This window comes from Bacillus rossius, chromosome 11 (assembly GCF_032445375.1).
Source record: "Bacillus rossius redtenbacheri isolate Brsri chromosome 11, Brsri_v3, whole genome shotgun sequence".
In the NCBI taxonomy this organism is placed as follows: Eukaryota; Metazoa; Arthropoda; class Insecta; order Phasmatodea; family Bacillidae; genus Bacillus; species Bacillus rossius.
The window spans coordinates 49,225,342-49,249,538 of NC_086338.1; positions in this window are offsets into that span (position 1 = coordinate 49,225,342).

Below are 24,197 nucleotides of genomic sequence, written 5' to 3' on the forward strand. Positions count from 1 at the left end.
ATTAAACAAATAAAGACTGTTGAGTCGAGAAACATGATTGTGTACAAGAGTATGTAGTAAACTACATTTCTATACACTATATAAACAAATGGCCGCCATCTTCTTACGTGAACAAACTGGCCACAGTGCTCAGAGATTATGCTCCATCTGTAACTTTCTCTAATCTCTGGTTTGACATTGTGTTCCGTACTACGGGCTGAAGGCGACAATACCAACACCCAGTCATGTACCCTGTAACAAGTGAAAAAAAATCCCTCAGTACACCTGGATCTTTGGCTCTCAGCCAGAAACGCCAAAATATATATTTTTTTAAATTTAAATTTTTTTCTTTAAATTTTTTTTTACCATTGGTAAATACCAGAAGAATTCGCGGTGTTATTTCGCGATAGGCTAAAAATGTTCGAGTTATTTTTACCTTTAGAACTCGTGCCGTTACAGTCTCTCAGTAAAAGCCGAGCAATCTGAGCCAATAAATAAACCCTCAACCAAAAAAATTATCGAATCACAAAAAAAAAAATAATCTCCACTTAAAGGGTTTTTCTCGGGTGACAGAGGACTGCGCAGTCTATCCCACAAGTCACTGAAGCTTCGAATTTTCTTCCAGTTCCTTACAATCGGTAATTTTAACATAATCATCAAAGCCAAATGTCATCCCTTTATCGATTCTATATTGTCAGTTTGAGAGTTTTTTTGGCAATTGAAATGACTTGGTCGCCTATCTTGCCAATACAAATTAGAACCCACGACTTACCCCGGACTCGAACCCGGAACCCTCTTACACCAAAAACCCGGCATGCATCCAACTGCGCTGCTGAGGTTGGCACCACTTTTTTTCCCTTTTTCCCCACCCTGCTTTAGTAAACTTTTTCCTGTCCCGACAACCTCTTCAGACCAGCCTCTGTCTCCGGTAGTCTCCAGCACTATTAATGTTTGCAACCAAAATGTACACGTGTGGATAAATAAAATAATTTATCGGCATACAGCGGAAACTTCACTTCTGAATTCACCGTTTCGTGCTAAGCGAAGAAATGTGTCTTTAATTTGCGACACTGTATTATGAATCACATGTGCTGTCCCGCGTTTTTTTTACGGTAGCTTACTGTTTTGGCGAGCGCAGAGTTTAAATAAATAGCTACGATATAGGTAGGGACAGGAAAAATTCGCGGGTTCAATGACCTGCAGGATGAACTCCATAGTTCTACGTACACTCGGTCAAATGCCACCCACCCATTGGCTGCCGTCTTGTGAGACGTCCCAACGTAGCAGCCTGTGATTCGATAAAGCTTTGGTCGGGCGTTTCTAATTGGCCCAGAGTCATCCAGGTGAGTTGTGAGCCAATAGCAGAGGCAGCACTGAGGTGTAACTATTTGTATTTTAGCCTGTCGCGAAATTAAACCGCGAATTTTTCCTATCCCTAGATATAGGCCATGAATTATGAACATTTAACGGCTGTTCAGTTGTCGCCATGTTGTTTGTCTGGAACGCCAGGGGAGTGGCGGAGGAGGTAGAAGAGACGTGGTGGGAGGGATCGGTATAGAGCACTTGGTATAGCATTTTAAACACTTACTTGTCTAATTAACTGATCTTCTTCCGGAACCATCCTTCTGTTTCCTGTTAATCAACCTGCTTGGTATATTAATGCATGAAATTTTGGCATCCCTCATGTATTAAGTGCCCAGGGTTTTTCCCTTTGTCTATGCAGGTATTACCTGGGCTCAACTTATCTAGTTTTTAGTCTAGAAAATAGTCAGTGAGGGGAGTTAGTCATGGCGCCAATTATTGCTGCCATGGCTGGCCAATACCCCTCCTAGTACATGATGCATGCTACCTCTCCTGCATGGCTTAACACCTGACATGATTAGAGCTTATAGACTTCGGCCTGAGACGCACTTAGAGTCTTTCCCTAACCCAGACCCCTCCCAAAAAACACTTAGTTTTTAGTTAGTTTATAAAAAAAATGGTTGTCTGTAAAGTCGGTTTACGGACGATAGTTTAACGTGACGTCATAACAAAACATTGATGAAATGATTGCATACTTTTATGAATAAAATTGAATCATTTTTATTGAATTATCACTATTTTGTATGGATACAAAGAAGGACTGAAACGAAATCTACAATTTAATTAATAAATTTACTTTTATTTGCACTCATTAATTCCAATATGTTTATTAATTTAACGAACAGATTATTTTAACTATAACTTTAATACATGTTTGCTATTTAACTTCTTCCAATCTGTGTTATTCTGTTAAGGATAGGACGATGATAGGATAAGTAGGAAACTAATGGGAGTGTTTCAAGTTTAATGTGCCTCGTAAAAGTCAAATCGATGGTTGTTCCAATCGAGTGGAAGAGAGACAGATGCGGCGCAAGCGTACAATGAGCGTAACGGGACAAAGCGTAACGGGACAATGTGCGTAACGGGACAATGAGTCATCCTTTTTCGTGCGTGCAGCCGGCGTTCATCGATTTATTAGACGTTGTCACGTCAAAGAAATTGTTCCGATCGGCGAGCGAGCATCAGTGTGTCGGGAATCGACGTCGAACCCCTCCAGGGATGTAACCGGAGGAGAATATCGTCGGGCGAAACCGTCGCTATATCCCGCCACGGTGGTTGTGGCACAGCGGGTCAGATCTCTTCCCCCAGTTGCACAGTTACGTGCGGCTGCGAAGTGGGACGTGCAACAAACAACTCTCACGAGCTCTTTCTCCTCCTCCTCCTCATCCTCCTCCTTCGTTCTTTACTTCCCGCGACCTCTACTTGCTCTTTTCTCTTCCTCTACTCCGGCGTCGCTAGCTTTCGGGAGGGTCAGGTGCGACCGCTTGGGGTGCCACGCCGTAAAAAAAAAAATTGGTTGCCTGTAAAGTCGGTTTACGGACAATAGTTTAACGTGACACAGTCATAACAAAACATTGATGAAATGATTGCATACTTTTATGAATAAAATTGAATCATCACTATTTTGTATGGATACAAAGTAGTGAAATGAAATCTACAATTTAATTGATGAATTTACTACTATTTGCACTCATTTATTCAAATATGTTTATTACTTCAACGAAGAGATTATTTTAACTATAACTTTTATACATGTTTGCTATTTAACTTCTTCCAATCTGTGTTATTCTTTTAAGGATAGGACCATGACAAGAAAAAACGAATGGGAGTGTTTCAAGTTTAATGTGCCACGAAAAAGTCAAATCGATGGTTGTTCCAATCGAGTGGAAGAGAGATAAGTTAGATGCGGCGCAAGCGTACACTGAGCGTAACGGGACACAGCGTAACGGGACAATGAGCGTAACGGGACACTTTTTCGTGCGTGCAGCCGGCGTTCATCGATTTATTAGACGTTATCACGTGAAAAGAAAAAAAAAATTGTCGCATTCCTGAACGTTGAACGGAAGTTAAGTAACCCGTAAACTGGGACTCGAAAAATTCGCGTATTCAACGAATTCTAGGATAAGAGTCCACAGCCATGTACATGATCAGGTAAGTGATTCAACAAGTCTTTGGTTGAGAGTGTTTTTGTTTTATTACTTCGGAGCACTCCATGCTCTCTTTGGGCCAATCACGGACCACGGACCGAGACAAGATGTATAGTAATTGGATGAATGAAACAGCGAAAATCTTCCCGCCTTTAGCTACAATAAGGTACCGAGAAATAATTTTTTTTAACGATATCCAGGATTATTCACCTCAGTCCTATGAGAATTCGAGAAAATGCCACCTGTTTATTGGTTGCTGACTTGTGAGACGTCTCACCTGTGTCTGCCCGTGTTTTCCCTACGTTTAGCGCAAGCGCCTTCGGGGATAACAATGTGTACCCAATAATTCACCATTAAATATGGTACATTTACTTATTCCTAAGCAAATGCAGGAGAAATAGGGCCTACCATATTCTTCCGTAAATATATATTGTTTCCAATCCTTCAAAAACATCGGTTCCTATGATTTTGAGATAACTTAAGTGATATTAATTTAGGAATGATATCATGAAGCTAAAGATAAAAGTTAAATAAACTGTTAATTTTGAAAATCGGTAGGCTATCACATTATTGCATGGAATGAGGTCATGCTAACATTACATTTTAAATTGATTTTAAAGGATTATTTAAACCATAACCAAACACAAATTGAATTTATAGCACAATTCATAACTTAAATCATAGAAGTTAAATAAATTAGAAAACGACCCCTTTCAAGGCTATTGGTTCAATAGCGTTGCCATTACGTACAACTTCTCTTAATGGTGTTTACGTGTGGAACTTGGGATATAAGATAATCTACGTATTAATACTATCGATGACACGCTGAGAGAAATGTTCGTTTGTTCGTTTTTGACTAAAAATAATTATATTTATTTGATTGTCTGCACAGCGTTTGATGAATCATTCGGGAATATTTGCGTTTTGGTATTTGGAGTATGAAATTGTGAACGTTAAAGTGTCTGAAGTTCGTTTGTTTATTCAAAGTAGTTTTTTTTTATATGAAAGAATATAAAGATTTACTTACCTAAACCATTAAAAATAATTGAATTGTGTTCCCAAATGTTTCTAAGCATACTTTTTAAAACTTTAAATCAAAGAATTATATTATATATATTATAATAAGTTATTTAATATCGAAGCAGTTTTGGCAGACTTTTAATATAATTATATAAATGTCATTATTTTAATTCTTTCCAATTTGTTACTTATTTCAGTTGTCTTTCGTAATTAAAAAAAAAAAACACCGCTGTTCATCGTTTTGCGTCATCCGTTTCTTGCCTAATCTTAAAGAGACTGAAAGAAGAACTGTCTGTGCAGCTACGTAAGGATAGACAAGTTGAGAGAACACTCGCTATTTTAAGTGAGATGGTAGGAAATGTGAAGCGGTAATTGGAGTTAGAAAGGACACGGAATAACTTGTGTGTGGGGAAAGTTGGTTCTGCTAATTCGCTTCTCATCTGCTCCGACTCTCAGTGCAAATTGGCACTGCTGACCCGCATTCGGAGGATAGTTAAAGTTTATCTGTAAAACCGTTCCCTGAATTGCTTTCCAGTATTAACTGAGCTCATAATAAGCATAATACGACAAAATAAAGCCCGACTGATGAATATTCGATTATATTTTCAATGGTTTAGACAAAAATGCCTCAATGGAATATCAATCGAAATATAAAATCATGCGGCAATTTTCGTGAGAAATACTCAGTATTATATACAAAAAAAAAGGTATTTCATATATGCAAAAATTACCGTTGCAATGTGTTATGCAAAAGTTACAATAAATTTCTTGTAGTAGGTATCACAGTGTAACTTCAGCCAATGTTTCGGGCGTATAACCAATATGGGGCAACAGTTATCTGCAGGAGACAAACGGCTTCGCACACTCGTGTTACCGTGCAGACGTGGCCTCCACACTGCTTCGAAGTCAGAGTTTAGGGGAAATATACAGATGGGGCATTAAGGTTCGATTCTGAACGAGAAGCGTGAAACAAAAATGGGGAGAGGGTATTTCAGTGTACTACACGTAACCAATATTGCGGCAGTTTTTGTGTACAAATGTATCAGCTGTGCCTGTAATGTAGGTTAACTTGGAGGGAAAAAAATTGTCAACTCACATCATTACATTTTTTGTATTATGAAGATTAATTTTTTGGACTTTTAATGTATAAACATATTAACCAGTGATAATTTTCTTCCGAACAGCTCGACTACAGTCTTTAATTAAAAGCAGGCTAGAACAGAGCTGACACAAACGTCCGCCATATTGGCATGTGAAGATCAGAAGAAGGGGAAAAAAAATGCTTCACGTCTGACGACCAATGCTCCATCTGTAGACCGGAAAAATTCGCGAGTTCATTTCGCGATAGGCTAAAATACAAATAGTTATACCTCAGTGCTGCCTCTGCTATTGGCTCACAACTCACCTGGATGACTCTGAGCCAATGAGAAACACCCAACCAAAGCTGTATCGAATCACAGGCTGCTACTTTGGGACGTCTCCACAAGACAGCAACCAATGAGTGGGTGACATTTGACCGAGTGTACGTAGAACTACGGAATTCGTCCTACGGGTCATTGAACCCGCGAATTTTTCCGGTCCCTATCCATCTGTATCGTGTAGTGATCTCTGTTCGAAGCGCGACCGCCTGCTCGAGGTGCCAGCTGGCAGCCAGGCGAGTCGGCGCTCCGAATGGAACGCGTGTACCAGTTCGCTGCTCGCGCGCACCGCCTGCAGCGGCCGTCTTCGCGAGTCGAGGATGGCGAAGAGGTATCGCTAGAGACCCGAAAAATTCGCGGGTTCACTTCGTGTTATGCCAAAATTCAAATAATCATACCTTAGTGCTGCTTCTGTCATTGGTTCACTGTTAATCTGGAGGACTGAAGGGCCAATTAGAGATCCTCACTCATAGAAGTGTCGAATCACAGGCCACCCAGTCGAGACGACTCACAAGTCAGCAGCCAATGAACAGTTGGCATTTGCCCGAGTGTGTAGAGGATATTGGAGTCTAACCTGGAGGTCACTGAACCCGCGAATTTTCCGGGTCTCTAGGTATCGCACAAGGCGGAGTCCCATCGAATGCCCACCGCCAGCTGCGCTCGAAACGCCTCCCGCACGCAGAAAACCATTACCTGTGTTCGTGCAAGCTTTGGAGACGTAGATGCTAATGCTCGCGGGATTTCACGGCCATCGTCTGAAGTGGCTCGGCTTCTGGGTTGTAGCCGTGTGTTTTTGGCGAATTATTCACCCACGTGGTCGCCATTATCAGGGAGCCGTTAAAAATATTGGAAAAAAAAAAACTTTTGTCCCTTAGGGTACGCACACAAAGGAAGCAGGTTTCCCGCTAGCGGGCTGCCGGCGCCGATCGGCGCGGACCAGCTTCAGGAAATTTGTGCGATGTCAAATGCTGCCACGCACAATGAAAGCAGATTGACGCGTGTCAGCGCGGGTACGCCTGCGTCGACCTGCTAACCGGAATGAGTGACTAGTTATTGTTCGCTGGTTGCCCGCGCAGGTTGTGTACACACAAGTGCTGGACGTGTTTAAAAAAGAATGGATAACGAAGAACTTATCAGCGCTGTTTTCCAGAGACGTCCAATTTGGGATAAGTGCGATAAATTGCATGCCAATCGAAATATTCTGCAGAGACATTGGAAAGAGATCAGCCAAGAAATGAATGTGGATGGTAAGTAAATGCAACTATGTTTTAAAATTTAAGTACGTATTCAAAATATAACCGCACGTGAATAACTGGTATTGACAAACTAATTGAAAGCCTTCCATAGATTGATTTTGTTTTGTCGACGAAATATCAGGACGGTGGCCATAATTTGTAGAATTTGTTAATAAAAACATTACTAGGAGATTTGTAAATAAAGGGCTCGATACTGCATTGTTGAATTTTGGCATTGTAAGTTTAAATTAATGAAGCTATTTTTACCAATTATTTAACCCTGATGTAGTGTTAATGAGTGATCACATAAAATAAATATAATATTTAATTTGCACAATCTAAGTATTATTAATTTTTACGTTACTGTACAGTAAGTACAGTAAATAGTCCAAATGTAACTTAATGTTTGTGTGATACATTGAAATTCAGAAATACAATTCTATCTTGTTTGTCCCCCATTTTAAGGGTTCAAAATACATACAACACAACAATTAATTTTAATTATCTTTAAACATTTTCATTACTGTTTATATGAACTCATATTTTTATCAACCTAAATGATGCGGATCATGTGAGCTATTAAAACGTTGGATAATTCAATAATATTATCCTCAGACATCTTGCAAATCTGTCTCTTTGTAATTAAATCTTATAGCACTTAACCCTTTTAAACAAATTATTAACTCAAAATTGCAGAACAAGCCAAAACTAGTTATATTCACTATTTGCAGACATATTACCAATTGTTTACATATGCCCCTAGATCATTAAGCATAGGGCTATATAGTACAAACTGAAAACAACATGTTATGAATTTCCGCTATTAAAGAATTAAGTAATACAAAAATATAACATTAGAAATAAACAGTATCACATGACTTGTTTGCAGCAACATGTTAAAACATAAATTGACACGATTCAGTACTATCCCATTATTTGTACGCCTAAATGTACATGCACATGTCTGCACAATTGAATCTAGTAGTTGTACACCAACGGATTGTTTGCAAAATATGTTGTAAAACAATCTCTGATCGTTTTACCGGCATTTGTGGGTCTTCCGGCACCGTACCTTGGTTGATATCTTTCAGCAGTAGCAGTTGTACACCAACGGATTGTTTGCAAAATATGTTGTAAAACAATCTCTGATCGTTTTACCGGCATTTGTGGGTCTTCCGGCACCGTACCTTGGTTGATATCTTTCAGCAGTAGCTTGGATATCAACGAGGTGTCTTGTAGAGCCTTCTTTGTCGAGAATGGTATTATGCAAAATACATATGCACTTAATGACACTATCTGCAACAGTAACGTCAGTTTCGATACATTTCGATAGTATTCTCCATTTTGAATATAGTATGCCAAAAGTGCATTCAACACATTTCCTGGCCCTACTTAACCTTTTGTTAAAGCATTACTGTTGAATTGTTAAATTATTGCCGCCATATGGTTTTAATAGGAAAGGGAGAATAGGGTATGCCTTATCTCCAATTAATACAAACGGAGCTGTCATGTTTGTTCCGGGGAGACATGCAGGTTATGGAATGTCAGGTTGGTCGTTGCTCAGTAACTTATATAAGTCCGAAGCGTGAAATGTACCCCCATCACTTTGTTTGCCATACCCTCCTATGTCTATTGTTATCAATTTGTAATTTGCGTCCGCTACACCTTGGAGGACAACGGAAAAATACTTTTTGTAATTAAAAAACATTGAACCAGAATTCTTTGGACATAACACACGAACGTGTTTGCCATCGATTGCACTAAACTTGTTTGGAAAGTTCCAAATCTTGAAATAGTCCTCGGCAATAATTTCCAACATTTGCTTTGTTGGCACTGGCATGTGTTCTGGTTGTAGAACATCCCATATAACAGTAACAGTCTCTACAACGATTTTCCCGACGGTAGATGCTCCCATTCGGAATGAAAACGAAAAAGATTTGAAAGAGGCTCCAGTTGCCAAATACCTGAAACAAATAATGAAATGTAGCAGTTTGTAAATATATGTGTCAAACAAGTACTATTATAGGATTGTTATTTCTTTTGTTACAGAAAATACCGCCAGAAAAAAATGGAAATATCTCAGGGACCAGTTTGCAGTATAACTGGGAAAAATACCCCTTTCGTGATCAGGGGATGGTGCAGGTTCTGACCATGTGTCTAATTGGCCGTATTTTCGGTCACTGCTCTTCCTGAAAGACATTGTTTCCGCAAGACAGAGCTCAGAAAATCTATGCAAGATTTCATCTACAGATCCTATGTAGAGGAATATGTCACCTAAATCACCAGTGGAATCAGACGAAACTTCTGTCCTTGCCTCTGACACAGCATCCATAAGCGAGCAAGGAGACAGTGTAGATATTGTCGAGCTCCCAAAAGAAGACAGCATAGAAACAGTTTACGATGACAGTAGTGCCACACATTCTGTAATGTCACCGACGACTTCATTTACACCAGCAGGAAAAAGGAAGCACGGATCTACAGAAATATTTAACGAGTCTATATTGAACCTGGAAAAACAGAAACTGCAATACCTTCAAGCAAAAGCAGCAAGGCAACATGATTATGAAGATCTTCAATTTTTTAAGAGTTTACTCCCTCATGTGAGAAAAATACCGGATTTGCATAAATTATTGTTTAGAAGTAAGGTGCAAAAACTCGTAGAACAATTTGCATACCATCAGGACCTTTCCTCACCTCAGCACTAGCAGCTATCCTGCCACTGTTCACCTCCTGCTGGCCCAGAAACCACCCTGCATATTCTACTTTCGACTACCCCGGTGCTTTATCAATCACAAGAAAAAATTACATATGATACTTTGCCAACAACTACTAACACAAACTTCAATAGATATTAACATTTTACTGTGCGACATTACTTTCATTGGTATGTAGGAAAAACTGTAGGTTACTAATGCTACAGGCATATGGTTACTGGTGCAATGTATGACAATATAGGCTTGTTGATAACATGGAATATATAAAAAAACATAAAAATAGCTACTGTATATTATACACGTATCAATTATGTTTTGTTGCAGTTTAGTTCAGCACAGAGGAAACATGTACAATACATACAACTTACCTTAATGTAATAACTAGTCTCTCTTCTGGAAGAATGGGCTGCGTGTGCCAATTACACCATGTCTTTGTCAACCGCTGCTCCACTTTATTTAACATGTACTCAAATGTCCCATGCGTCATTCTTATATACTGGAAAAATCTTTCGTTATGTGTCTTCAAATCCTTAAATAAAGTATGATATTCACCATGCCTGTATCTGCCCCTGTTTATTGGGTGCACATTGGTTTTGTTTCTTTTGACATTTAGTGTTAAACTATCCATAATAATAAATTCTTCATCGAATGACGAACTGGACGACATATTTCTCCCACGAAATCTGCTGCACGACTGGCTGGTTCACCTGCTTTTGCACGCGTCTTCTGTGTGCTGCACCGGCGCCGACTTTCCGCGCCGATCGGCGCCGGCAGCCCGCTAGCGGGAAACCTGCTTCCTTTGTGTGCGTACCCTTACAGTAGTCCCGGACACAACACGAGGCTCAGTAATTACGAAAATTAACGAACGCCAGGATGATACAATTATCTTAAAAACACACAGAAAAAAAAAAGGTGGAACAAGTGGCATGTAGCTTATAGGCCTATATACATACAGAGGATCTATTTATAAAATAAAATTTTCCAACGAACCAAAAGCACAAAATAACTGGGTACTTTCACAGTAACAATAATTTAACGAAAAGTCTTTGTCAATAGAGTAGCAACAAAACAAGAAACACAACTAACAAACATATAGGGTATACGAAAAATTCGATAGACAAATAAAAACAAAAAAAAAATGAAATCAACACAACGAGATGTTCAACGGCTCCCTGATGATGGCAACTGCGATGTCGACCGAAACGTTGGTAAATAATTCGCCAAGGACACGGCTACAACCCAGAAGCCAAGCTACTTCTTGGAGACGTAATTTGTAATGCTACAAGAAAGATACTGTGTTCGGACAGCACGTGGCTGTGGTCTTTTTTGCATGTTTTCAAGTACGATTTTCGAGACGATGTTGAGTATTTCTTACGAAAAATGGCGCATAAATTTGTATTTTGATCAGCTATCGCCCGGCATGCGTCGCAATGCCTATATATATATATATTTTTTTGGTGTTTTCTTTGAAGTAGGTATACATATACAAAGCATCACAAACACTCCTCTAAATCTCTATTCCTCTATGTATACCTCTTTACCTCTCTATCTACTTATCTACATATACCGTATATGCATATAAATCTATATCTCACTCCTTCTATACCTCTATATCTCACCTCTATAAACCTATATGGTACTTCATATATATATTTCTCTATATATTTTCTTATTTCATTCTCTATGACTTTCTCTATCTATACATCTCTATCTCTTCATCTCTCGCTATCTCTGTATCTATCTGTATATCTCTCTAGCTCTTTATAACTCTAACTCTCTTTTATGTTATTTTTAATCATTTCAATTATGTCATGTGTGTGCACTCATGCAGCGAAAACACACAAACGTTCAAAATTTTTAAAGTGCCAAAAACAACAACCATTTTCATTATGCTTGCAGTTAACTTTTGGGGGTAAGATTTTATTATGTCGATTCAAGTCATCGAGATGTGAAATTAGTTTATCGCATTTCATGCACTGAAATCGCACTCTTTGACCATTATTCGATAATAAACTTCTTTCTTGCCGACGAGCATTTGAAGTTGTGGTGAATAAAGCATTGCAGTATTATTGCACTGGTGCGATGGACGTTCGTCGTTCGTTGAAGTCTCCAATGTTGCTGGCAAAACATTCGGCCGATGGGACAGCACCTGTTGTGGTGTCCTATGCAGGCAAGTATCGGGATCTCCTGACTCCATCAACGTCGATGGCATCGTGTTCTCCGCTGCTGATGATGAACTATCCGTCAAATGTCGACATTGTAACAGCAAACCTAATCTCGCGAAACTATCTGAAGAGAGCCCATGCGCACTGCACCGCGGTCAGAGGTGGACTGAGGGTCCTGTCATCTGGAACTGGAATACCTAAACAGGTATTACGGACAACACAACGACAGCACAAACAAACACATTAAAACTTAAATATCAGACAGCACAAGAATTCCGTGGAAGGAATGAAGTCATGGAAAAAATAAAACAGTACAGACGAACACAGTGAGCTAACAAGAACGAGAAAGTTTCAACAGTAACAGTAAATTAAGGTAGACAACAAAACCTGGATTACGCAGTAAATATAAAAACACAACGATGAAGATAAACAGATAAACGTTTAGGTTCGTCATTGGAATTAACTGTTTGACATAAGCTGATTTAAGTCTTTTTTTCACTTGAAATTCTTAATTCGCGCTCTTAATTTTTTTTCCCCACGAGAAACCGTGCAAAACTGTAATTTCGTATGTCCAAGAAATATTGTATTAAATCGTTATTAATCGGCTATGAACTGTTTACGGCTTGACGCAAATTATGGGACCTTATGAACATATTTTTCTGTGAATACTTTCACAACATACAAAACCAAAACGTCATTTAATTAACTGTTCATTCAAATCAAGGATTGTTCAAGAAGGACGTTGACTCCTTTCTCCCACTTCCCATCATAAATAAACACTACGAAAAAAAAAAATTAAATAAATATGCATCAGAAGATTATTTCATAATATTTGGTTAGTTAGTTAGCAAAAAAAGATTGTTTTTTTTTTCCTTATGAGCATACGAATGCGTTTATATGAACGAAAATTACTATGAGTAGTCTATGATCATATAATAAGATGTGAAGGAAAAAAAGTTAGAAAAATTCTTAAATAAAATAACGAAATTTATATTATAGCTTCAAGTGCATCATATATATATATATATATATATATATATATAGTTTTAACTGTTGTTTTAATCAGTCAGTATGGGAATCACATTTTAAAAAAACGTATGGCTGTATTTTTGAACCTTGAGGGGCACTAGGGTTTGTATAAACTCCGGCAAATATTTCCAGAGAGAGAGAGAGAGAGAGAGAGAGACATAGAGACAGTGCAAGTAGCTAACATTTTTTTTTTGGGTCACTCTTGATTGCGCGTGAGAAGCAAGCGTCTTGACGCAATCCTCGGTGCCCCGATGCCGGGCCTGTGATTGCAGGAACTTGTCATTCTTCAGCCGAGGCGGGTTTGGTGAATGATACTGACCTACCGCCCCATATTCCTCGCTGACCAGGGCGAAGCGGGTTGTACGAGTTAGAGCGTGCCAGATCTTCGCGTACGACCCAATTAGTTATTTCAAAGAACTAACATAAACCTCGGGGGGGGGGGGGGGAACACCATGTCACCCTATATTTTTATGCAAATTAAAAATAATTCTTGAGAAAATTTGAATAATGACAAAATAAGGACTGTGTTTAGAGTTGTGCTGGAGTCAAAATCGCGCGACAGACAGATTAAAAATCAATTGAAATAAGGTACTTTTTTTTTAAGTTTAAAAATCTTCACCCTGTTGAATGTTCCATCTTGTTATTAATTAAAGTGTTATTCAGGTTTACGAAAAAAAAATTAAAATAATATGATATACTGTAAATTTGCAGTCATAGTAGCCTCATCTAATAAATTTTGTGCAGAGTGGAGATTTTAAAACTTTTAAAGTTAAAACGATTGCCTATAATTCGAAAACTAAGACAAATTATCTTTATTCATAACAGTCATTGACTGGATTGTCAAAAGTTTCTCGGTTTGTCATTGAGTTATGGGACACGGAGTATATAAATGCGTTTTGTGTTCTATAAACATTTTTGTTGCCAGATGTATTTTACTTGTTATGTGTTATTTAGACTACATTTTATTTTTGAAAAATCAGGAACATAGTTACAGTTAAAATATTTACTAATTATGCCATGGTCATCACTCACTATAAGTTTATTTTTTGGGTCCCTACAGCTAGGTAACACATAATATCATTGCTTTTGCAATCTCAATTCCTAAATATTTGTTGTTTGTTGTTTGTACATGTGGGAACATAAAATCACTCATATAAATACACTTCAAAATGTTATGAACGATATTTCTGTCACTAATATAATAAATGGTTTGTAATTATATGGACCAGTATTCAATATCAATCACTAAAGTATATGATTTAAAAGCACATATATAATTTTTATTAATATGTAGCCTTTTCTTCATCCTGTTAAAATTTAGTTTCATGGTGAGCGCGCATCGAAAAAATTCACTCGCATAATTTTTTTCATAACGTGCCTAAAAAAATATAGGTAAGTTTAAAAAAAAAAAATGCTTAAATGTGGTAGGTGAAGTCAATCAGTAAGTAGTCTAGCAACTAAGTGATTATTTCGAGTACAATAATTGGTTCAAGGGGAAAGACAGGAACTAAAACCCACAAACTTAGTTTCAACAGTTTTTATGCCATTAAATTTTACGTGGTTTAATGTGAAAAAACCGGCCTTTTTAAAGCATATTATAGCTAAAATTTAATGGCGCGCCAGAAGTTAATAGTAACAGACTGCTACAAATATTTTTCATTGTGAATTAATTGACGTTTAATGTTTAATTAATTTTTGAGATTCTGTATTACTGTGATGTTACTCAAAATAGACAGCCATTTTATGATATGAAATATGTGTAATCTAAGGTCTTAACAATGTAATTTTTTTTCCAAGACTAAACGTTGAATAATGTTAACGACATGAAATAAGCTTAAAAAAATATTTTGTCTTTGTGTTCTTATTGCTCTCCCCCCTTTATCATCATCCCCAAAAGAATTAGATTAGTTTAAATTTATTTTCCCGGAAATTTATTGTGTATGGTCTACACTTATTCTTGTTAAAGGTAAGGGAGTGATAAGGGGGGAAAAGGAGCATGAATAGAGGGATAATAAGAAAGAGCTAGAGTATAGAGATAAAAGATGTATGGAGAGAGAGACAGAGCGATACAGTATTAAGAGGTAGGCTGATAGAGTGATAGATTTACATAGAGAAGAGATAGGGAGATAGAGAATTAGATATATATGGGGAATATATACGAATATAGAGAGGTTGAATATAGAGAGGAATATAGAGACAGTAAAAAAAAAGTGCTTAGAGTAGACAGATAAAGAGATAAATCCAGAGTTAGATATAGTGTAGAGATAAAGCGACAGAGTTATAAAAAGGCAGGGTGATAGAGTGATGGATACAGGGAAGATATAGGGAAATAGAGAGAATAAGAAAGATATATAGAGTGAAGAGATGAAGAAATAGAGTGAATATATCGGTAGTAGGTAGAGATAGACAGATGGATAGAGAGAATAATAAAGATTTAGAGTAAAGAGATGAAGGAATAGAGTGAATGTATCGGGAGTAGGTAGAGATGGACAGATGGATAGAGAGAATAATAAAGAGCTAGAGTAAAGTGATGAAGAAATGGAGTGAATATATCGGGAGTAGGTAGAGATGGACAGATGGAGAGACAGATGGATAGAGAGCTAGAGTAAAGAGATGAAGGAATAGAGTGAATGTGTCTGGAGTTAGTAGAGATGGAGTGATGGAGGTGAGGATAAGAGGAACGTGTGAGACGGGTCTGCGCGCCGCCTGGTGGATGCCGTCGCTGCTTCTCCGTCGCTCCAACGGCGCGCGGGCCGTCTGCGCTCCTCGTCTGGCACAGGACGCCGGCCATCACCGCTGATTGCCAGCCATCAGCGGCAATGTCGCAGCCGGCGCAGGGACGCGCGAGCCAGCTCAGAGCTCCTGCCGGCCCGGACAGCGCTGGAGGGCTCTGACAAGCACTCGGCATCACCTCCGACATTCCGACGTGAACACGTCTTTAAAATATTGCTTCCATAGTGGGAGGCAATTTAAAAAAAAATTAAGGGGGGGAATTTAAAAAAAATTGGTTGTTGTAAAGTCGGTTTACGGACGATAGTTTAACGTGACAACGTCATAACAAAACATTGATGAAATGATTGCATACTTTTATATGAATAAAATTGAATCATTTTTATTTTAATAATACAAGAATAAATACTTGAAATTATACTAGTAATCAGGTAAACTTTTTCTTACGTACATTTGACGTAGAAATTATTTCATATTACGCATTTATAAACAATGTTTTAAGTTTTCACTTCTGTCGGTGCGGCGCAAGCGTACAATGAGCGTAACGGGACACGGCGTAACGGGACACGGCGTAACGGGACACGGCGTAACGGGACATGGCGTAGGACACTTTTTCGTGCGTGCAGCCGGCGTTCATCGATTTATTAGACGTTGTCACGTCAAAAAAAGAAAACTAATGATAACAAAGGGGGGGGATACAGTTTTGGTGTTGCAGCTACATATATCTATCATCTCCATCCGAAATTTAATTACACCACTGGATAGCTAAAGGATCAAAGAATTCGTTACGCTAAGTGAGGACTGTGAGGCACCGCGCGCGTTGTAGGGGGGAAGCGCCGCCATTTTGAGGTAATTTTGCTGCGTTTCGAGATTTCAATTTAGTGTAACATTTGACTCGGAGAAGCTACGACGTTCGTTTCAGTTTCGATCGTCAGCTTTCGTCAAAATCTATCGATTACACATATACAACATTAGTGTAAAATAGTTACAGTATATATATATATATGGTGTTAAAATAAAAATATAATAAAAAATATATAATGCTAGTCTATACGCGACTTCTTAGTGTTCAAACATGATTATAACATACATAAAATAGCGTATTTTATATTTTGTATAGAAAATATTGCCTGTTACGTACATATATTCACGTACAACACACGGCAATGTTCATGACACAGCCACACCCCATTTTTTTAATAGTACTGAAATCACCTCGTAAAATTACAGGTATTTGTCAATTTGTTTATTTACATGGGGAAAAAAATTGTTCGCAGTGATACTGGGTAGGTATTCTTTACCGCGCATTTACGCTTCGTGTTGTCTCAGTTCCTTCATTAGATAAAACTTTATTTGTAAACCGTTCCCCGAATAGCTTTCCAGTATTAACTTTGCACATTAATAAGCAATGTTAAAAAAAAAATGAAAGCCAACTGTGAATATTCGATTATCTTCCTCATGGTTTTAAAACAATCTGATTTTTTTTTCCAAACATTTTCGTAAGCGCAACTACGTATATTCAATATTGTTTCAAAAAAAAAGTATTTTATACACGCAAAAACAAAATAACCATGGCACTGTGTTGTACAAATTTTACAATGAATTTATTTTAGTATTACAAATTATTTATTGAAAACTGGTTTCCAAAGTAATCTTTTCTAAAAGTAGAAAAAAAAATGTTTTCTGCGAGCTATTGATATTAAAAAAAAAATTACTGGCCGCACTGAGGCCGCTTTTGACGGACGGGTATAATTTTTCGGGCCTTCCGATTGGCTGCGGGTCATGTGAGGAAGCCTACAACTCACGTAGTTTCGGTTCCCTGCAAGAATTTCCGAAGATTTCCGAAGTTTTGCGTTTTGGTATTAACGCCGCTAAATCAGAAGTTTCCAATGAAAACAAGTATGTTGTGACTGACCGAACCTAACCTAACCCTTCGATTTTTTTAATTTCAATTTTTGAGAGAAATCCGAAGTTGCACGAACGTGGTAGGGAACCGAAACTACGTGAGTTGTAGGCTACCGGGTCATGTGACCGGACGGGCGGGAGCAGCCTTTTTTCACAGACGAGAGAGCCAAACGCCCGATCGTGCATCTTGTGTTTTTTTTGGTTCATTGTAAATAAATATGGCGGTGTTGATAAAAGGATACTAATGGTAAATTAGGTTAGGTTAGCTACATTATAAATACTTTAAAACATTGTGGACGGTTGATTTGGTTAGGATAGCTACATTAAAGATACCTACGGAAAAAAAAGCATGAGCTTCGGGGAACTTCGGGTTTTGGCTCTCTGGTCTGTGAAAAGAAGGCTGCCCGACGGACGGTGGCGACGAGCTGGTCGTAAATTCCGCCCATGACTCTTGTACGCTGGAGACACGACTGATGAGCACAGTTACCGATGTATCGATACTTCTCGCTCGACCACGTGCGACCTCTCGCCGGACGCACCGCTCAGCCTCGTTGAAGACGTGATCGCGGAAAGGCGCCGGGGCCTGGTTTTTGGTTTTGGTTTTTAAATTAATTTTTTTTATTTTCGTAAGGAGATTACAAATGGCGTAAGCTGAGAAAAAACAATAACATTAGTTGACAGTAAACACATCAGACGCTTCCATTGTCTCTTCTTGCAGTACATGACGCAAACAAAAATACAAGGGATACCATAGCACACGGAATAACAATACAGATAAAATATGGGAAGCCTTCTTTTCACAGACGAGAGAGCCAAACGCGCGATCGTGCATCTTCGTTTTTTTTTTTGTTTCATTTTAACTCATGATAACTAATGGTCAATTAGGTTAGGTTAGCTACATTATAAATACTTTAAAACATTTTGGACGGTTGATTTGGTTAGGATAGCTACATTAAAGATACTGTGAAATCATGTATGTAAACGGTTTCCTAGCATGAACTTCGGGGAACTTCGGGTTTGGCTCGCTCGTCTGTGAAATGAAGGCTTCCCATAAAATATACAGAATAGAATGGGGGGGGGGGGGAATAGACCAATAAAAACTAGAGCTGTAGCAAACCGTATGTATTCGTTACTGAGTAACGGGTGCGCCGTCTAGTAACGAGTAACGAAACGTTACACACGGCTGCATTTCATTACTCGCATTTTTCGTATGTTTCACGCATGAATTTACGTTACAAAGAACGATGTTTGTTTATTAAGTAAAGTATAATTTGAAAATTCGTCGTCCAAGTTTTTTACTGTTTATTAAAGGTATTGTGTGTGTAGACAAAGTTTGAGCTTGGAACAGAAACAACTTAAGAAAGTTTTTTTTTACAAATTAGAAATATGTATGTTTTTGTTTTTTATTATCGCGAATTTTCACGTTTTTTTTTAATTATCTTAAAAGAGATAGTATAATAAAGTCGCTCTAATGAGATTTAATTGTTTCTTGGTTAACAAAAACTGTTAATTATCAAATATACGACTCGATTCGTTCCTGCAACATAACATAGCATGTTATGCGGTATCAGAAGTAACGAGTAACGATACGAAAGTAACGAGTACTAATTGTTATAGTAACGAATACATACGGGTACGCTTTTTTTTCGTTACTTTTACACCTCTAATAAAAACCTCCACAAGGCGGGCCTGGTACGACGCGTTACGGGACTCCCCGGAACCACGCGCATGCGCAGTAGGGGGACCCGCGCGAGGTGAAAGCAGCGCACCTGGCGGCCGGACGTCATGCGCGAGGGACGTTGCGCAATGACCTGCGCAGAAGTCTGATTACAAGCACACCGATTAGGACACGCCGTGTTCTCTACACACTACACACGGAAGGAAAAAAAAAAAAAAAATAAAAGAGATTCCTTTGGAAACCAAGTACCGAGAAATAGTTTGCAATTTTTTTTTTGTGCGATACATGGCGACACATTTGTCGAGATAATAAATCAGATTTTATTACAAAATCTGGCGCATATATATATATATATATATATATATATATATATATATATATATATATATATATATATATATATTTGTATTTTAAATGATGTTTTCCCTCAAGCATAAATTTAAAAAAAACACGGAAAATATGATCGAATATTCAATTTTTTATTTTGTTTTATTATGCTTATTATTGCAGTCTAACGAGCAATTCGAATTTTTTTTATTTCGCGAAAATACATGCTCCCAGTAACAATGCCCTTCTTTTCCCGTAGCAATAATTATAATTTGGGCTCTATAACATAGGCATAACTAATCACGAAAAAAAATTTATTTTGTTACTAGGCCACAAGACTTATGTTCTGGGCGAGGCCAGACGTAAGTGTGACACAGTGCCCCACATTTTCGCTGGACGTTTGCCCCAATTAAAACAGAGGCAATAGGGGAGTGACCCAAATATCTGGGCGAGGCAGACTCTATTTTTTTCCCCCTCCCTTATTTATTCAGGTTTACCAACACCTACGCGAATGACCCACAAAAAAAAAAAATCCTTTCCTCGCCTCTTCGGCTGAGGCGTCTCGTTGGTTGTCAAGGTTACGCGCAGACTATGTGTGAGTAGTTGTAAGGGGGGGGGGGGAGACGTTGCGTGAGGGAGATTAAGATAGCAGAGACACCCCCACGCCTTGGATCCTGACGGCGCGACGACCACCCACGTCCTTCCCACCCCCCTCCCCCTTAACGCGTCCTGAGCAGTACCCCTGGATGAGTAGGGGAGTTGGAGTCCACCGCCTACCGCCACGCATGGCGTACGTACGCCCGCTGAAACAAATTTTGACGCGGTGTGCACTAAAGAAAAAATTTGTTGTCTGTAAAGTCGGTTTACGGACGATAGTTTAACGTGACGTCATAACGAAACATTGATGAAATGATTGCATACTTTTATGAATAAAATTGAATAATTATTATTTAAATAATAAAAGAATAAATACTTGAAATTATACTAGTAATCAGATTTTTAAAATGCAAGAATAATTAACCTTTATTGCCGAAATTGTTGTTGTTGTAATAAGCAATGAAAACTACATTAACTTTTCACTTCACTTTATAAACAGTCGACGAAACAGTTCACGTGTAGATGTAAGTTGTGTGCTGCCGCTGTCTTTCTTCTCCTCGGACGCATAGGCTAATCGAGTGGAAGAAAGATAGATGCGGCGCAAGCGTACAATGAGCGTAACGGGACACAGCGTAACGGAACAATGACCGTAACGGGACACAGCGTAACGGAACAATGACCGAAACGGGACACAGCGTAACGGAACAATGTGCGTGACGGGACACTTTTTCGTGCGTGCAGCCGGCGTTCATCGATTTATTAGACGTTTTCACATCAAAAATCCCTTTCTTTTACAAAATATTCCTTCTGGAAACCGGTCGCCAAGACATACGTTTGTAATGCTACAAAGAAAGATATTGTAACTTTGTACAACACACGGCTATGGTTAAGTTTGCATATATTAAATACTTTTTTTTCCTCGAGATAATACTGAGTATTTATTTCGAAAATTGAAGTATAATTAGTTAGATTTCGGAGAAGGACTAACTATTGTAGCTATAAACGCGGTGCTACTTCCGGAAATATTTTTGTATAGTTTTTCGTTTCATGGTCCGCAGACCCCAAAACAATCGTGTGTGTGTGTGTGTGTGTGTGTGTATATATATATATATATATATATATATATATATATGATTGATATAAAACTTTTTATGTACACGATAACTGCCGTAATTTTGCCCAAATCAATTAAAAACGAATACATTCAATCTATATATTACTGGAAAATCTCGGTTGAGATTGTAAATGGGCAAAATCCGACCAAAGGGGTAAAATGGTTTTGTGAAAAATAAAAGAAATCGCGTTAATTCCCATAATATGATGAACATCACATCTGTTTGAACATATTATAACTCGTAGGAGTAACACCAACATATTTTGTATAAATATGTTTTTTATACAACCAACCATAACTGCAAGGGGCGGAAAAAACAAGGGTTGGAGGACAAACTATTTTATAACTCCCTTAATATGCACAATATTATATACTTTAAAATGGTTTGTAAACCTTATAAGTATTATCCAAAATTTTGTCAAAAACAATTTTTTGCTACAATCTACCATTGCTGCTCAGGATGGAATAAACAGGGGTGTTAAAGGTTAAAAAAATAAAAATAATTACTTCATTATTAAGTAAAATATAAAATCTTTAATAATAATTTGTCTTCTGAATATTTTCTAAAACTTTGGTGTGAAAGAATTTTTGATAGAACGAACCAATACTGAAAGGGTTAAAAAAACAACTGATTTGGAATAAAAAAAAAAAAATAAAATTTTCGTACCATCTAAACTATCGAATTCGTTTTTATTTCTTTAAGCTTTCCAAATAGGGTCTAAAAAAGTTGTCTTAAGTAATTTTTTATGTAACCAACCATTACTCTATGGGACGGAAATAACTGTTGAAAGACGAAAAAAAAAAAAAAATGTTGTTTAATGGGTATAGGTACTATCGAATAAGTTATAATTTATTGTAAAATTTTTAAACATTATATAAAACTTTTGACTGAAACAATTTTTGATGATACGAACAATTACCGTAAATAGGGGCTGAAATAAAAAAAAATTCTGTACTAGCACATTTGTGCGAATTTAAACCATCCTAATATTATTTTAATATTTGGTCCAAATCAAATTTTTATACGACCACGTAATAGTGGAAGGTGTGAAGAATAGTGTTTGAAGGTCAAAAAAATTAATGACTACTTTAGTAGGCATAATATGAAATGCTGTATGCATTGAGTTACAAACATTCGAAACATTTTCGCTGTTTGTAATATGAGTAAATGTTTTATAGATTGAAACGGCTTTAGGTCCACTGCCTGTTGGCCAAAATTTATCTAAGTGTACTTCCTGCCGGCCGTTTAAAGTTAATCGATCCCTTGCTGTAGCCTACCGGTGAATGGATCACCCACGTGACTTGGATGGCCCGTACGAGATCTTCGGGTCCATCCGGGAGCAAAGGAGTTCTGGCTCACTTCAGAATCGACGCAAATTGATCTAGTCAACCCTGCCCCTTCTGCACAGCTTCTAGGCATCCCACACAAACGGATCCAGTCAATCCCTTCTCCTCAGGCGTCGTCTGCAGTGGCCCGCCATTTTGTAGTCCGCCGTGTGCCGCCATCTTATTTTGGTCCTCTGGTGATGGCCATCTTAGTAGGTATCTTAGTTCCGAAGCTTGTCGTTAGGTGTCACTAGTGTCGCCGATGAATATTATTTTGTTCGTAAAACGGGGATGAAGTGACCTAGCCCCGTACCAAGGGACTCAAGGAGCATTGACGGTTGAACACATACGCCTTTTGACCACTAGGCCACAAGATCAGTTGGAGAGCGAAGAAATAAATAAGGAATGTACCTATGCTCTTTATAAAAGTGTCTTCAAGGGCCCCGCCTACCCGGGCACACATACGATGTGCAGAGCTTCAGGAAAAACAACGCGATTTCAAAACTACTCAAGATATCCGAGTTGGGTATGTTTACGAAAAGCATTTAAGAGTTCGCTGAGGGCCGAAAAGTACTTTTGATTATGGTAAAGTTTTTAAACAGTATTTTTAGAAGAGTCAAAATGGCTAGAACGCATGTTTACAGAGTAAATTCTAGGCGTAAAACAAATGGTATAGATTCTTTAAAGCACTTAAGGGACTTGCATTACACCTGTATCTTCATTTATCCGCCATATAATGTTACGGTCACCGCTCAAATTTCACAGTTATCCTGTGACGACGAGAAGACTGCGCGCCAGTCCAGAGCCAGATACCGCGCTAGAAGCATCCCGCCTCCACTAACACACATACAACCCTGACGAGGCGGGCCCCTTAAGGCAATAGTATCAGCGACGTATGTTAGGGAGCGCCATGCTTGAATTTCGATAAACAGTCTCCCAGAGGGCCGCCATCTTTGATCGACTCGGCCAACAGAATGAAAACTTGTTGAACGCGGTGGGTGTGACGAGAGGCTTATCCCGCCCGGAGAGCAGACGTGGGTTTCGGAGGCGGCGCGCCCTGTAATTCGGCCGGGGCATTACTTTAAACGAAAATTCATTCGTGTCGGGGGCAAGAGTGGAGGATTCATGGCGAAGGGAAGCGACCACCGACGCGCGCGGCGAGCACGTGGCAGGAAGCTACTCGGACTCTCCAGTCGAGTCTTCGAACTATACTTCGAGTTCGAGTTCGAGTTTCGGATGACCCCGCGAGTGATTCGAGTGGTCAGGCACGTTATTTCGCATCGGAGAAACACGAGTTTTAACCAAGTAAAACAAAAAATTTTCTATCAAAAAAAAATTATTTTTAATATTTGCCAAAAAAAAATTATCTCTCAGTACAGTACTGTACTTCAAGCAATACATACTAAAATAAAAATAAAATAATTCATTTGTAAACCCAGGATTGATTTTTT